Here is a 16,479-nt window from a genome sequence, read left to right on the forward strand (position 1 = left end):
CCCTATAATTTCAATCAACAGTTATTCTCTCTCCCCCCCCTCCTCTCTCTCTCTCTCTCTCTCTCTCTCTCTCTCTCTCTCTCTCTCTCTCTCTCTCTCAGTTCTTCTCTTTATCTAAAAATAGCTCAATACTTTGTAAGATTTGACAGCACAATACCCAGAATACGCTAGGATATGCATTAACCAAACTAGCAAATGCATAGCTTTTTGCTAAAACTCATTAGTTAGAATGTGAGAAATTTTATAATTCGTTCATATTCTTACATTTATGTTATCAATGTTAATAAAAACAAATGCCATTCGCAGCGTAAATTTCAAATGAATTAAAAGTGTAATGGAATTTTTCCATTGTAAGAAGATAAAATATTATATATGCTTTTACCATTTCATATGCTTACAAAATTTTCCATTGAAGAAATTAGTTGTTTTTACATTATTATGGATTTTTATACACTTAGAATTGCCTAAGGAAAATCCACTAGAACCTGGTTTGGCAGGAGAATGTATTTATTCTTATTTTGCACTAAGGCTGGTATACTATAATTTTTGGAGCTCAATTGCTTTCGAAGCTGAAATTTTCGGAAACTGTATATCTATAATTGGATGGTTTTAGTGTTATACTTTTTTTTTTTTTGGTGATCAAATACTTCGAGTTTATTGGTCTTAGTGTTGATTCCTAGGAATGCTATTTTTCTGTAGTCTGCGACTCCTAGAGCCTCAAAATTCCCCTTGACACATACCAAAATTATCCCAATCCCTTCAACTTTTGCGTCGTTCAGATCTGTTTCTCCTTATCCTTTTCAACAAAACTACAAATACCAACTCTGTAATAATTAGAACAAACATTTTGCTTTTCACAGCATTTTGGCATCTACGATCCACTTGCTTATTAATCATTTGCTCTGCATTACACTTCATAAAGGACAACCTTCTTTGCGTTCTCATTATTTGCCCTCTTTTTCTCTTACTTATCCACCATCGTGTTTACTTGTTTATTACGTTTTCTCTCCCTTTTCTTTTCTTCAGTAAACTTCATCTCACCACTTACTACTCTTCGAATCTTCCGTATCCCCAAACTCTCCCTGTTAAGTCTATGAACAGTTCGTTGAATTTTACAGACTCCTCGTATATTCCTTCCACTTCAGTGTCTTTAACATTCGCCCTTTTTTAACCATCTTTTATATGCAGTTTCCATTTCCCTTTTATAGGCTGGTAGGAGAACCCCAGTTTTTAGCTAAAGTGGGAAAAAATTCTCACATAAGCTTCTTTGGTGTCAAATGATGCGGAAACATGTCTAGTATCACATATCAAAAATCCCCTGTCATCCACATTGGGGAAAATTTTTCACAACAGGAAACACAAAATCACTTTTAGTCAAATGGTTGTGGACCTCGTGTATGGATATTTGAACTGTTGGACATATTTTTTGGATAAATTATGCAATAACTGTTTAGATCACAATGTTAACTAGTCCAGTAAAGTTCCATAGCTTATATGCCTTACTTTTTTCATTGTGTTTCCTTGTTTTCTTTGTTTTCCTTATATATTTGTTTCTTTCATCACGGGCGAATAAGAAATTTCAAAGTTAAAGATTAGATATCCGCGAAATTGGTTGACTGAAAACACGTGTGCCAAAGGTGATGACATTTATGTGAGGAGGTGATCTGAGGTCCTCAGTGCATGTCTCAACGAAACAATATCAGTAATAGGTAAATATACCTTACGATCAACATCAAGAGTAATGTTGATGCTAAGGCATATTTACCTATTATTGATCTTGAAAATCTGTGCAGTGATGTTTTGCCCCAGAAACTTTCACCAGATTCATTGGTTGAATCTCTTGAGCTTGGCAGTCTATGCAAAGCCATGGAGAGTTCTATGACTGAATTAAGTATGGCATCAAGAACTGCAAAACTCTGGCTAAGATGCTTGGAGTACATCAACATCATCAAGGATTTCATTTATTGTGAGAGACTTGGATTGTGGGATGGTCATTTGAATGCTGTGACCAAATTACTGGACCTTTTTGCTGCAACAGGAAACATTCACTATGCTAAGAGTGCCCGTCTCTATGTTCAAGAAATGCGCAAGCTACCTACTAAGATTTGGTAATTGAACAAGTTCTGATGAGGTCTTTGAAAAGTCGAGGGGGCTTAACATGGGGAAGAGGTATGACAGAAAGCATACGGCAGCAGTGGATGTATAGCATGCATGCTTGTGCTGCAATTCATGATCCCATGACATCACTGACTGGAAAGTAGCATAATACCAGCCCTCAACATGTGGATTTTGGAGCAACAAGACGGGAGCAAGATATGAGAGACATGAACCAAATCCTGGAATGGTTCCATTCCCATGATCCATTTGATAAAACATTACCCCAACTCCAATCCCTATCCAGCTGTCTGGCAGCTAGTGAAGGTGGTGGTATCAATTGTGATGAAACTGAAGTTGCTGGATTTGAGATACATAGAAGCTTAGATGGTCAGTCCTATGGAGGTGCTAAGATTAGAAAGAGGCAAATGATTCAAACACTGGATGCCTTAAAGCCAGGAGTAAAGGTGGGCAAAACTAGTGTTCAGATTGATCCTTCTGTCCTTTTCCTCCGATGCACAGCTTTGGCACAACGGGAAAATGAAGACCTCACAACCTACTTTACATATGAAATGACGCCATTTCCAACCTCCTTGTTCAAGGACTCCTTCATGAGGAAAATAGACAAGTCAGAATTGAGCAGAGCAATAAAGAGAGATCTGAATAACATCATACTGGAATCTCCTACCCAGTTGCAACCACAAAGTGTGACCATAATTGATGGTGGCTGGCTACTGCATGTCATCAGGTGGAAAAGAAATTCATTGTATTCAGAAGTCATGAACCACTATGGATCCTTCCTGATGACTTAGTACGGAACTTGCTGCATAGTATTTGATGGTTATGAAGCGCAATTAATCAAAGATCATGAGCATAGATGTCGTCAGAAGGGAAAACTCTCAGCATCTGTTGTCGTCTCTGAGAACTCACAGGCACATAAAGATCAAGGAGCATTTTTTACCAATCATCAGAACAAGGCACAATTTATTAGACTTTTAGCAAAGCGCCTAGAAGCTCTCGGCCATTGTGTCAAGATAAGCAATGCTGAAGCAGACACTCTCATTGTATCCTGCGCTCTGGGTTTTTCTCACAATGAACAGACTGTAACAGTTGTAGCAGAAGATACTGATGTGTTCATTACGTTCTCTACCATTGGCATGATGGCCTAGCTGACATCTACATCAGAAATGAAGGAAAACGGCAATGACCTGCACAAATCTTCAGCATGAGAGAAGCCAACTCATCTATACCAGCTGTTATCTGGAGGCACATTCTTTTCGTACATGCATGGAGTGGATGTGACACAACCTTTGCAACCTTTGGTCATGGAAAGTTGTCTCTCATGAATAACTTGATGAAGTTTTACAGAGTTACATATCTTGGCTAACAAAATCAGTGAACAAAATTCTACTGCAAAGGAAGTTTGAGAAGCTAGCTACAACTCTACTGTTTACTTTATGGAGGAGTGAAAGAGGATACACTGACTTATCTAGGATATGCAAGGTACATGACAATGATGGCAAAATTAAACCGAGTTGAGCTGCAAAGATTACCTCCTACTGAACGTGCAGCACACTTCCATAGGTTGCTTGTCCATCTCCAAGTTGTAAATTGGACTAATAGTCTTGAAGCTACAAAGTGGGGTTGGATGATAGAAAATAACACACTTTGTCCTATTATGACTGATCTGGATGTTGCTCCAACCAAAGTACTTCAGTTTATTCGGTGCAAATGTAAGTCCACTGGTAAGACCCTTGTGGCTCAAAACGTTGCTCCTGCCGGAAGTAAGGACTGAAGTGTCTAATGGCTTGTGAAGAGTGCCGTGGACAATCATGTAATAACACTGGCACTACTCTGAGTTTAGATGATGAACATCATGATGGTGTCCTGGATATCTAATAGCACTAAATGATAAAGACTAAGATTTGAGTGGTTGGATGGGCACAAGGGTGGTAACTCCGCCAGTGAATATTCACTGTCTGCCCTAAGCCAGAACAGGGAAGGAAGGACACCCCTGTTAGAAGTAGAGGAGTACTTGGAAGAGCACATAACTCCTCCTACACTGGAGGAAGTAAGCACTCCACGTACCACCTCCTTAATTAAACCACATTGTCAATAGAACCTTTCCTCCTAGTCAACTAAATGTTGTACTATTGGTTCAAAACTTTGAGATGAGCCTAACTTGGCAGAGGTTTGTACCCTACCAATAATCTTCTAACATACACCACATCATCTTTGGTATATATCTTACTGTTCCACCAAATTTCATGAACTTAAGTTAATAAATTTTTTAAACATGTTGCTTATCCCTGTCCCAACCCCTTAATTGTAGGAGCGGAAATGGTGACAAATCTTATGGCGCTGTAAAAAATTTTCCCCAAAGTGAAAAAATGGGGATTTTGAATATGTGATCCAAGACACAATTCTACATCAAATGACGCCAAGAAAGCTTATGTAGGAATTTTTTCCCACTTCCACCCTTCTCCCACCAGCCTACTATCACTCCCAATTGTCGTCAGTCGATTTAAAGTGATATTTCTCCTCACTTCCCATCAAATAAAACTTCTATATGTTTTAACTCCTGATTTTTCCTAATAACGATCTGATGTGTCATTGGCCATTCTTCTTCTCTCCACTAAATCCATCAACTTAATCGTTTTGAGCCCTGTAATTATACATAATCTAACAAGTTCTTTTCTTCACCATTTACCTTTCCGAATTATACTTTTAATCACTCTTTTTGGAAAACATGTATTTCCAAAACTCATGACACCTTCAAGCACATTTACGTGAAACTTTCTCTAATGCCATTTTCTCCAAGAACTCCTTTTCTACCAACTGAACAGTCTCTTTACCGGTCATCTGCTTTTTCATTTTTAATAACGTGAAAGTGTATGAACAGATCATCGCTTCATTGTACCGTTGCACTAGCATCATTTCTTCCAATTAACTTTATTTCTCACTTAAATCATTATCACGAAGAACCACACTGATGAGTGTCATACAGAAGCACAAATTTAACGGAATGGTTCTCCCGTTGTTGCAAATATACAAAAAGAGGTGACAAAGATAAGTGGCTGCTATTAATGAAATTGTGAAGTTTATAAAGTTAATTGCGAATCATCAACTCGAGAAAATAAGATTAGTCTAATGCCTTCAGATGAATAAATGTTCCGTTCTCACAGAGTTAATTACAGTACACTGATCTGAAAGGAGATGATACAAAAGGACTGGTGCAACAAGCTTTGGTATTCGGTTTCCAGAACATTCGTGACTGGAGACGAGATTAGAAAGGATAATAGTAATCTGGATTCAGTAATCTTATTTTCATCATTATGTCTATTGACATTATTGTCTCTGCTCTCATTTTCAAACTATAAATAATCTGTAAATAGTTGCATGCACGGCTTGGAAGTAAAAATATCAAGAAAATAAAAATATCCTGCACCACATAATTATGGAAACACTGAGAATGAGAGAAGAGATGAACAAAAACAGAATGTTTTATTATCCCTTCAACAGTTTCCGTTCGCTCCAATGAAGGGGGTTTTCAGACGTTTTTTCCCCCATGCGTTATTTTCATTATTAAATATCGCTATTATCAGCATCCTATATGGGTTTAAGCAATCCCCTGCCACTTTTCTTTATGGTATGATAGTTTGTTATTAGTAGAAATGAAATACTAATGGAAGTGAAAACAAAAATCGTTACATAAGACAAGTCAATTATTTTAATTTTACTTTATTTTACAGCTCATATATAAATATTTGCTAATTGTCAGTACAAATAACTAATTTCTTACTGTATTCTAGTAAGCTGACATTATGTCATTCATCACTGTAACGGAACTGCATGTAGTCAATCAGTGAATACTTGTTTCGAAATATAGCACCATACCTAACACCTTGCTTGATTTAGAGCTTGCTACCAAAAAGACTGATAATGTTTCACTCAAATATCTCACATATCTCATAACATCATGATACATATACATATATATAATCTCTCTATCTCTCTCTCTCTCTCTCTCTATATATATATATATATATATATATATATATATATATATATATATATATATATATATATATATGTGTGTGTGTGTGTGTGTGTGTGTGTGTGTGTGTGTGTGTGTACGTGTATATCTGTTTATAATGATCTGACAAACAATGTGGGATTATGTAAGAGATGTTACATAAAATATGGAATTAATTTGCAAAAAAGAAACACTACATATATTCTTCTCCTTTGCTTCCAGTATATGGTCCTAACAAATAATGCGAAATAAAAAGATGGAAGGACAAAGAACACAATTCAGGAAATGCATATTTTACGTTGTTGTCAATAGATTTGCTATTCCTTTGAAGATGAAGCTTAGAGGATTCAGTAAAGGTGGTAGAGAATTTTTAACTCTAGCGCAACACTGTAAGTCCAGATTGTGCTATAAACTATGTCATTACAATCCTTACGTTGTAATAAATTCAAGTATTTATTCTTATCTATTTTGACCTTATACTTTAGGAAAAATTTAACGAGTCGTCATGAATCATAGTACAACTGTTTTCACTTACCGTTATTAAAGTCATTGCTATTAGGTATTCTAATATTTAAGGGTTATAAAAAAATGTATTATTTAACTTCTTAATTCGCGTTTCTTTCCTTTTTACCAAGACAATTTTGTACTTTTAATAAGTAGGGCACTGATGAGTAATGTTCTTCACTCACTTTGCTTTTCATTCACTATCACTGATGGTCCTCTACCAAAGTATACAGTTTAGTTGTTTTTTCTTCCTTAACCCTTTTTTATTCTTTGCCACCCTTCATTCGTTAAATCGTTTCATCTGTTATTATCATATCTTGTGACAACAATCATCATAAATTTAAAGTAAATTTAGTCACAGCTAGTGCTTCCTAGTCAGTGTTTGAACCATCCTCTTTGTACTTTATTAAACCTCTTTTTTTTAATTTAAGTCTTTTAAGAAATTGAATTGCTTCAGAGGGAACGAATATGACAATCTATTATGAATGACCAAGTTATATCCATATAGGAAATGGCATGCCAGACTCAAACTAATGACAGATTTGCGATGGTTGAACTGAAACATGTGACAAAAAGTGCCGGCAGTAAATATGTTATAAATGCACACTACGATTAAGGTATTCAATAAAGAGCAAGTAAAGATAGAGGACGCAGAGCAAAAGTGCAGAGAGATCTTTTCCATTGAGAATACCTTTGGAGAAGTAATATGAATCAACACGTTGTAAACGGCGCGGATATATTCTATGTAAATTCCTTGTGAAAGGAAGCGCGTAGTGGATGAAAGATCAATGCTCAGATGATTTTCAATCAGTGAGGGGAATAAGCATGAAGCATGGCAATTGAACGAGAGAGAGAGAGAGAGAGAGAGAGAGAGAGAGACGAAGTCGTGTTGAGTGAACATCCAATCCACCATGAGTGCATTTGACAATGTGATGGAAATGACACTGAAAAATTATTAGTTAACCAACAGTAGAGCAAACAAATGGGAAATGGATTTGGTGAATGAGTGCAAACGGCTTTAAAGCTACGCGATGATGAGCGAATCATGCAAATCTGCTAAACTACTAACAGAGTTTTGAGATCTGTATACAATGAGCCAAGCAATATCCTGCATTTACAAAGGATATTTTGATATTAAAGATACGATTTGATGGTTCAACAGGTCAACAAATTTTTATGCAAAAGACTTCATCAAATAAAAGTGATTTGTATACTGAAGCTGGTATTTTTATGACACGCATTGTTCCTTTGAAATTATAGATAACTTGTCCTGAAAGAAATTCCAAAATTATAGTTTGGGAAAATCCTGCTACATCTTCCACTTTTTATTGTTGACTTTCAAAATTTTCGTTTGTAAATTCAACTATTGATATTTTGAGAGCTGAGAATGATTTTATTGATTCCGCTAGAAATGTCTAGAGCCTAGGTAGTTGGTAGTTGGTAATGTATTTCATGAACTCTCTGTTACTATGGTTGATGGCAAAGTTTCAACCTCTTTATCTACTTCGCAGCAGCATTCCAGTGCTGTGGCATTTGTGGACCAAGTCCCAAATGTATGAATGGCATCAATAGGTTTATGAAAAGAAAGATCTCTGAAGATTACCTCAAGTATGGCCTTTCGACCTTACAAACATGGATCAGATAAATGAAATACCTCCTACATATAGCGTATCGAATTCCTGTCAAAAAGTGGAAAGTAAGGTCCCAAGAAGAAAAAGATCTTGAGCAGAACTAAAAGGCAGCAATTAAATGACAGCTGAAAAATTAAGTTCGTCTTGTTGTTGATATGCCTAATCCAGGAGGCTCTGGAACCTCAAATGATGGTCATACTGCACAGATTTTTATTTTTCAAAATGCGGAGGAGTCCTCAGGGAATTACAGGTAAAGATGAAGCTCTAATTGAACGACTTCATACAATCTTTGCTGTCCTGTCTTCTGGGAAGGAAACTGGTCCGAACAAATTTAAGAAGCATTCACTAGAAATGGCAGAGCAATAGAGAAAGCGTTTAATTGGCTGTTTGCCTCAGTCACTGCACAAGATATTAATTCATGGAGCTGATGTTATTCAGCAGTTCAGCATACCTATTGGATCACTTTCATAGGGGGCCCAAGAAGCCAGAAATAGAGAATTTAGAAGATACCGGGGGTGAGGTTCAGCTGTAAATCATCAAGAACAGAAACCAATAAAGATATAACGATAAGATTACTGCGTTCCTCAGATTCTTACGTAAGTCCCTTGAGAAACAGAACAGAGAGGAAGATAAGAAATCTTCCTGATGATGCTTCAGTGCTTTTAAAACTTGGCGATGACGTAGACAGTGATTTAGTTGATAATGACTATGAGCATAGCTAACATTCATTATGCAAGTACAGTAAAGTTGTAAGTATAGGCCTATATAGGCTACGCTTCATTTAATTTCCAGTCGTTAAAAGCGAAAAATTGATTTTATGCCAGATAAGACTGTGTATCATTTCCAGCTGTTTTATACAAAATAGTGGAATAAAGAAACTCTTAAAATACTATAAAGTGCCCACAGCGCATACCTCCACCAATACGTTAAGAAAATAATTTGAAAAAGTTAATTTTGTATAAAAACAAAAAAATTGTGATCCTTTTTGATCACCTAGAGTATGCCTTTAGGTGAGATACTCGATAAGGTGCAATGACTACTCTAAATATCATGATATTTGATCCTACTTCACTGGAGTATTCTAGATATGGAATTTAGTTAAAATGGTTTAACTTTTATGGGAGCAGAGGCTTATCCCCGCCTCACCCACCACAAGGGAGCCCACATAAGGGAAATAATCTTGTAAAATATTTCTCTGTTCATTTTCTACCACTCTTAAAAATTTCATCAAAATCCACCCATAAGTTTATGCATATTGCCACTAATCCACTAACAGGCAGATGGAAAGACAGACAGACAGACATATATATAAAGGCAAAACAAAACCACCTTGGCGGAGGTAATTTTAACAAAATAATAACTTTCTCTTAAATACAACAACTGAAACTAAGAGGAATTATTTTTGTCCCAAAAATAGCTATTTGTTCCACTGAGGTGGCCTAAAAGAGACATTCTCTGAAGAAAAAATTTGCGTTATTAGCCAGTAGATCTTTGTTAGCCTTAATGGGTTGAAGTATACAAAATTTAATAATACTAAGAGTGAATTTAAAAGTTAATTGTACCTTCAAATGTAATAATGATAACTCATACTGTCAAAAAAAAAAAAGAGGATTAATCTCCTAATACAAATGGCAATATTGCAAGATCAGTATCTTTTACATTTTCTGAGGACGTGATTTAGCAGTAGGCTGGGTTCTATTGAAGTTATAGAAAGTATGTTTTCTCAGATATCATCTTCGATAATTGACCATTGAGCTGCTTAATAAGAGAAATCAATATCCTATACACAAGAACTAAGATTTCTTATTATGATATTTCATACAAAGGCAACCACTTCTCTATAAATGCAACGAACCTAAATGCAAGAATACAAAACAGAAAAACAGTAGGAGAGGAAGGTGCACCGACTTTTGAGCGCAAGACAAATGAGCTCCGACAGTTGAGCGCCGACAGTTGAGCGCCGACAATTGAGCGTAAGACAAATGCACGCACTAACATTTGACTGACATTTGAGCGCCATAAGCCTCAAAATTCAATCCTCTTCTTATTTTTCATTTGCCATTATAGACGTTTAGTACTCACTGTTACAAGCGTTTGGATATAAAGGAAGAAGAAACAATCTTAATCTTTATTTGCTATGGCATGTAAATAAATAGATAAATGAATATATATATATATATATATATATATATATATATATATATATATATATATATATATATATATATATATATATATATATATATATATATATATATATATATATATATACAAAAGAAAATACATATAAAAAAGAAAAGTGCGACAGCTTAAATTTTTATTGACATGTACGAGTACCTAAGATATTTAAAAACATGTTCCACAAATAGAAAATTAATAAAAACAATTTGTAAATAGAATATAACTACTTTTGTAGGGTAAGATTGTATGATATGGAACGCAGATAATCTAATGGCTCTCTTGAAGAATACTCACTAACAATATTAATTATAGCATTGTTTACTCGTTCATATTTTTTGTATTTTACAGGTTCATGCCGCCCACAGTTTATTCTGATCAATTTGGTTGAGGTGTGATTTTGTTCTATTCTTATAATTTCTATGAATTTGTATATTGTAGGGTGCATATGCCCTATTGACTGCTGCACTGCCCGATGCCAGCCCTCTAACGAATTATTTGTACGTGGATGTTCATTGACGACACGTTCTTAAACACTCAAACACGAGGGGAAACATAGCATCTCTCCTTCTTCCTCTCCTACAAGGTCTTCCTATCCAAGTATCTTCGAAGTAAAATACCAAATCGTCTAAGTCGTCGGGGATTATATCTTGTAATGATTCAAAACATTTGTAATATCATTGTGGGGAACGAACGCCAAGGCCACAAGCATTTTTGTACATTTTCGTATTTCTTCACTGTTACTGTATAAATTGGTCAATCCTAAGTCTTGTATTTTTCTCCATACGGCCTGAGATAAATGGAAAAAACACCCAAACACCTCAGCGTTTCTGAAGACAGAAGGAAAAGCTTTATGAAATGCTTTTTCATAGTCGCACGATATGGAAGCTGGAACAATGTCGGTATCCATGAAATGTAGTTGTGTCAGAGCACGGTTATATGCTTCCTCTGACTTCCTCTGAAGGAGAATATAAACCACTGGAAGCACGATTCCTTTATAAATGATGTGAATCACATATAGCTGATAGAATAGTTGAGGAACTATTTTGAACGTTCCATCTCCCATCCAGTGCTTATTTTGTTTCATCAATTTCAAATTTTGAGGAGTAGTAAATATAAAATATCTATCGGGGTCATCACTACCGGAGTCATATGCAAGAAAATTTTCTCCATCATACGTGCAAACAAGTTCTTGAGGTATATCTATTTCTCCTACGTCACTTGGAGCCGAGAGAGGTAATCCTTTGGCTTTTCGTTGTCTCTCTACTGTTCGCTGAAGGGATTGCTACTTTGGAAGAATAGCAACTACTTCCGGACGCAAATTAAGTTGTGCCTCTTGAATGAGTCGCCTTGGTGGATCATTCGATGTTGCAGCTCTTTCACGAAGTTGCATCATTGATAATCTAGACTCGGACTTTGCAGGATCTGGCACATGATCGTGCTCACTGGCAGATGTGCATTCATCTCCAATAACATATATCCTTCCTTTGCACTTCCGGTCTACACAACGCCATGACTCTTTCCCACTCTTAAGCACTCTGTCAAGTCTGTAACAGTAGCCTTCCTTCGTACAATATATTATCTTTTCCTTTGGACGATGTTACCTTCTCCATAGCGAGGGTACTTTGAACTAAAATAAATCAATGGTATTTCTCTTTTAAAGATATACTAATAACCAAACGATACGCATTGAAAATGAAAGTTAATGATAGTAACCAAACAAGTTAACAATGTAAACAAAAGATTTTAACGAATTTTAACGATAATAAACAACCGATAACATGCCATTTTTTGAAAACCAATTTTACGAAGTATGCGTGTATGTGTGCGCGTGTTTATTTATTTTTTTTTTTTATTTCCTGCGCTCAAATGTCGGCGCTCATATGTTAGGGCGCGCATTTGTCTTGCGCTCAATTGTCGGCGCTCAACTGTCGGCGCTCATTTGTCTTGCGCGCAAAAGTCGGACCACCGGAGAGGAACACTTTCCATCCGACCAAAGAGGAAAGGTAAGAGCAATTCATCAGGATTTCCTACGATCCCTTTTGGCACTTCAAACATCCTGACTGCTTTTAGCGAGGATGCCTTTGAAGACTCGCAATAAAACTGAATTCATTAGACGCCTCACATGGTAGAGAACGTATATTTGTACCCTGGGACATCGCCAAATACGGGACGGTGGAGATGGCAAATTATGTCGTCAATCTGAACATAATTGGAGATTCTTGTAGTCTTAAGATTTTTCATTTTCGGTAGCAGTTTACTCTCTCTCTCTTCTCTCTCTCTCTCTCTCTCTCTCTCTCTCTCTCTCTCTCTCTCTCTCTCTCTCTCTCATACAAGATAATATTTGCTGCATAGGTTTTTATCTCCAGTTTAATTTCTGCTTAATTATCTAAATCTAATACATGTCACCATTTTTTTTTTTTTACTCTGAAGGAATGGGGTCGTAGAAAAATTTTCAGCAGGTATGCCAATAAAAAAGAGTAAGTCAAGAAGTAAATATTATTCCATCAAATAACATACACACACGTAAATAAATATACATAGCTAAAATACGCAAGAAGAATAATACTGAAAAGATAAAGAGAAGATTAGGTGATTTCCCTTTTCTAGCTGGATATTCAAAGCATTCCTTTTCTTATCCCTAAGTATCTCGTTGTTACCTTCTGGTAAGACTGTATTCTGCAACAATAGTAACACAGATCACATGATGATATAAACCTTTCTATCTCTATATGGTTTTAGGAACAAGAGCCGCCACATTTTTAACACACTCATGAAGCTTTCAAAGTATAGTTCTCTAAAAAATTTACAGAACTAATAAAAAACATACTCCTTTTTCAAGAAAGTATCCCTACAATAAAATATGTGCCTCTATATCTGTCGTGAGTGTTTAAAGGAACCCCAAGGTACACTTCGTTGTCACTCAATTTTCTTTCTACTTTATATTTAGGTGTGCCTTCTTGTCTGTATTATAATTTCATTTGTCAGTTCTAAATAACAGTTTGTAGTTTTTTTAATTTCATTTTGCCTGTGTCCTTTTACTGTTTACAAATTTATTTGACTTTTTAGTCTTGAAAATGGGACAATTACGGTTCTGCAACGTCTAACCTTCTGCCACTTCTGATGTTTTATCTGTTTGTCAATATGCAGTCTTTTTTTTTTGCAGGATTATCATCCTTAAAAACTTGCACGCCAGCAGCTCCTGAATTCATATAATAATTTATAACTCAAACACCACTATTTTGACCAAACTCGAGCCTTTGGTAATGCGATTTTTAGTTTTCTGAAAGGAAAACTATTTTGCTGGCTTTGTCTGTCCATCCGCACTATTTCTGTCCGCACTTTTTCTGTCCGCCCTCAGATATTAAAAAACTATCGAGGCTAGAGGGCTGTAAATTGGTATGTTGTTCATCCACCCTCTAATCATCAAACATACCAAATTGCAGCCCCTCTAGCCTCAGTAGTTATACCTTGTATATCAATTTATATGAATATATTCAAATTTAAATTCTTTCACACATAATTTAATCAGTTCAGCTAAAGTGCTTTTAAAAAATGGGATATCCAGCTGTGTGTTCTCTAATAATTCCGATAAAAACTCCATCAGATCATCAATTGGTACCTTTGTGAATAGTGACTACATCAAAACTCACAAGTCTGGATTCACTATTAATCTGTACACTATTTAGTTTATTTATCAGGCCACATTACTCTTGATATTGGCATTTGAGATAGTACCTACCAATGGACTGAGAATATCCACTAGGTACTTCACTAGATTGTAAGATGCGAAACCAACTGAACTGATAATTGGCCTGGCAGGAAAGTTTGTTTTGTGGGTTTTTAGTGTACCATACATATACGGTAGCGATGGAGAGGTCACGCACAACTTTTTTATGAGGCTTTCGTTAACTTTTTTTCATTTTCCTATCGAAACCCCCGTTCACATTGTCTAACGGGTTCTTATTTAATTCTTTATATGTACTATCATCACCCAAAAAGACTATCCATTTTTTCAATATATTCAATTTTATCTAAAATTACAAGAGCGCCTGATTTATCTGCTTTTGTCATGTGTATATATTTACATATTTTTTTTCAGGCGCACTTGTAATTTTAAATAAAAGTGAATATACAGAAAAAATGGATAGTCTTTTGGGTGATGATAGTACATATAAAGAATTAAATAAGAACCGGTTAGACAATGTGAACAGTGGTTTCAATAGGAAAGTAAAAAACCTGTTAAAAGGTAACGAAAACCTTAAAAAGAATTTTTTTTTTATGTTCTTCCAACTGCCTTGGTCATTTTACTTTTCAAATTCCATCGTTTAACCATAGTGTTCCATGACCGTGGATATGTTTGCATGTGCTATTGCTAGTATTTCATGAAATATGTGCACTTCATTATGCCATCAGTGTTCAGTAAATAATTAATTTAAAAAAAAGTATTTGCATTCGACTGGTCCGTGTCTTTGATATATTTGCCTGTAATGAAATCAGTTTTTGTTTCTGATAGATTTATCCAGTGCATGGGAAAACTGAAAAGTTTGTGTACAGTAATAAGCTTCTGAGTCTGGACAATAATTTGCCTGCGCTGTGCTCCTCTTAAACGCAATGGCCAAGTGTTTTAAAAAATCAGTGTTTAATGCCTTGATAAAATGTAATTTTGTCCTATAAAATTAGAGTTTCTGTTCTTTGAAATAAGTGCCTATGTTGAAGAAATAGTTTTGTGTTGATGAATTCGTTAACAATATTAGAAGAAATCAGTGACTGTTTCGGAAATTGGTGTCTGTGTTTGATGAAATCGGTGTCTATTTTTGAGGAAATTACCGTTTACATGCTATTCAAGCGGCGCCTGTACTAAAGAATTTGGCGTCTGAACTTGACTCTACCGGCACGGTGTTCAATGTACCTTTACCGTGAAGGGACTTCTATTTTTTCTTGTTTATCAACTCTGTTGACGTTGATATTTCTAAAGTTGATGGATGTTGAAATCGTTGGACACGTGTGAAGAAACGTGTGCCTGGGTTTAATGAATTCCTTGTCTATGATGAAAATGGTTCCGTAACTTATGTTTTGTGTTTGTCAGAGAGAGAGAGAGAGAGAGAGAGAGAGAGAGAGAGAGAGAGAGAGAGAGAAGATGGGTGATTTTTCTTCTTTTGAAAAGTGCATCAAACTGTTCTTACCGTAATTGCTTGAGTAGGCTTCAGAACATTCGTTTCACAAAGTTATCGCGAAATATTGGCGCATTTAAGTCGTCGGGTGTTCTCCCATTTCCTGAGGGGGCTGCAGACCCGAACTTTTCACGCTCACATTTTCGATTTTCTTTTGCTTGCAAGTCATGTGCCTCATCTATACAGATGATAATGTAGCTATGGAACAGCGTTATTGAACAATTAATGACAAAACAAATTTTTGTGTAACTGTCGCTTCTTATTTGATTAAAGGAATGTTCCCTTAATCAGTACATCTCTCTTTATTTAGAAAAATTCATCCATCAACTCATGTCGCTGTAATAAATATTAAAAGCAAAATTCACATCGCGATGAATGTAAAAAAAAGAATATCACAAGTTAAAATGTATGGAAAGTTATCATTCCCGACAACGTCAAGAATTACGAGATCAAACAATGTTTACAGTATGGCGAAGCTGGCCGAGCAAGCGAGCGAGGGGAACCATGGAGGGAGGCGTTTTCCGTTTACCGTCCACTCCCACCCTTCATCACACACTGGTTCACTAAGTCCGGCTGCGGCACCGAATACTTGGCAGTCTTTCCCCTTGGATTTGAGTGAGTTGCCAGTTGTTAATTTTGCTCTTCGCGCTCTTATTCTGCTCCTCTTAAATAAATAAACAGTCTTTTTCCTCACTAGGCAACTGATGGGGGCAAAAGCGTACTTATTACTTGATGTCGATGTTAGATTCCTTAATTGATGGACTGTGAAATAAATCTAGATTTGTTTGAGTAAACAAAGAAAGCACGTGCTGCGCCAAACACGGTGAGCAGATCTTCCGTTACCTGTTGATATTCCCCGATG

At 36.0% G+C, this 16,479-nt stretch overlaps 1 long non-coding RNA gene across 1 annotated transcript in view; it reads right to left on the reverse strand.

The window, feature by feature from the left end:
* Positions 1-16,155, reverse strand: part of LOC136829208 (uncharacterized) — a 113,428-nt gene extending 97,273 nt beyond the window's left edge. The window contains exon 1 of the long non-coding RNA XR_010850331.1: positions 15,630-16,155. This is a non-coding gene — a long non-coding RNA (uncharacterized lncRNA). The remainder of the gene's footprint in view (positions 1-15,629) is intronic.
* Between the last annotated feature and the right edge of the window lie 324 nt (positions 16,156-16,479).

This window comes from Macrobrachium rosenbergii, chromosome 44, assembly GCF_040412425.1.
Source record: "Macrobrachium rosenbergii isolate ZJJX-2024 chromosome 44, ASM4041242v1, whole genome shotgun sequence".
In the NCBI taxonomy this organism is placed as follows: Eukaryota; Metazoa; Arthropoda; class Malacostraca; order Decapoda; family Palaemonidae; genus Macrobrachium; species Macrobrachium rosenbergii.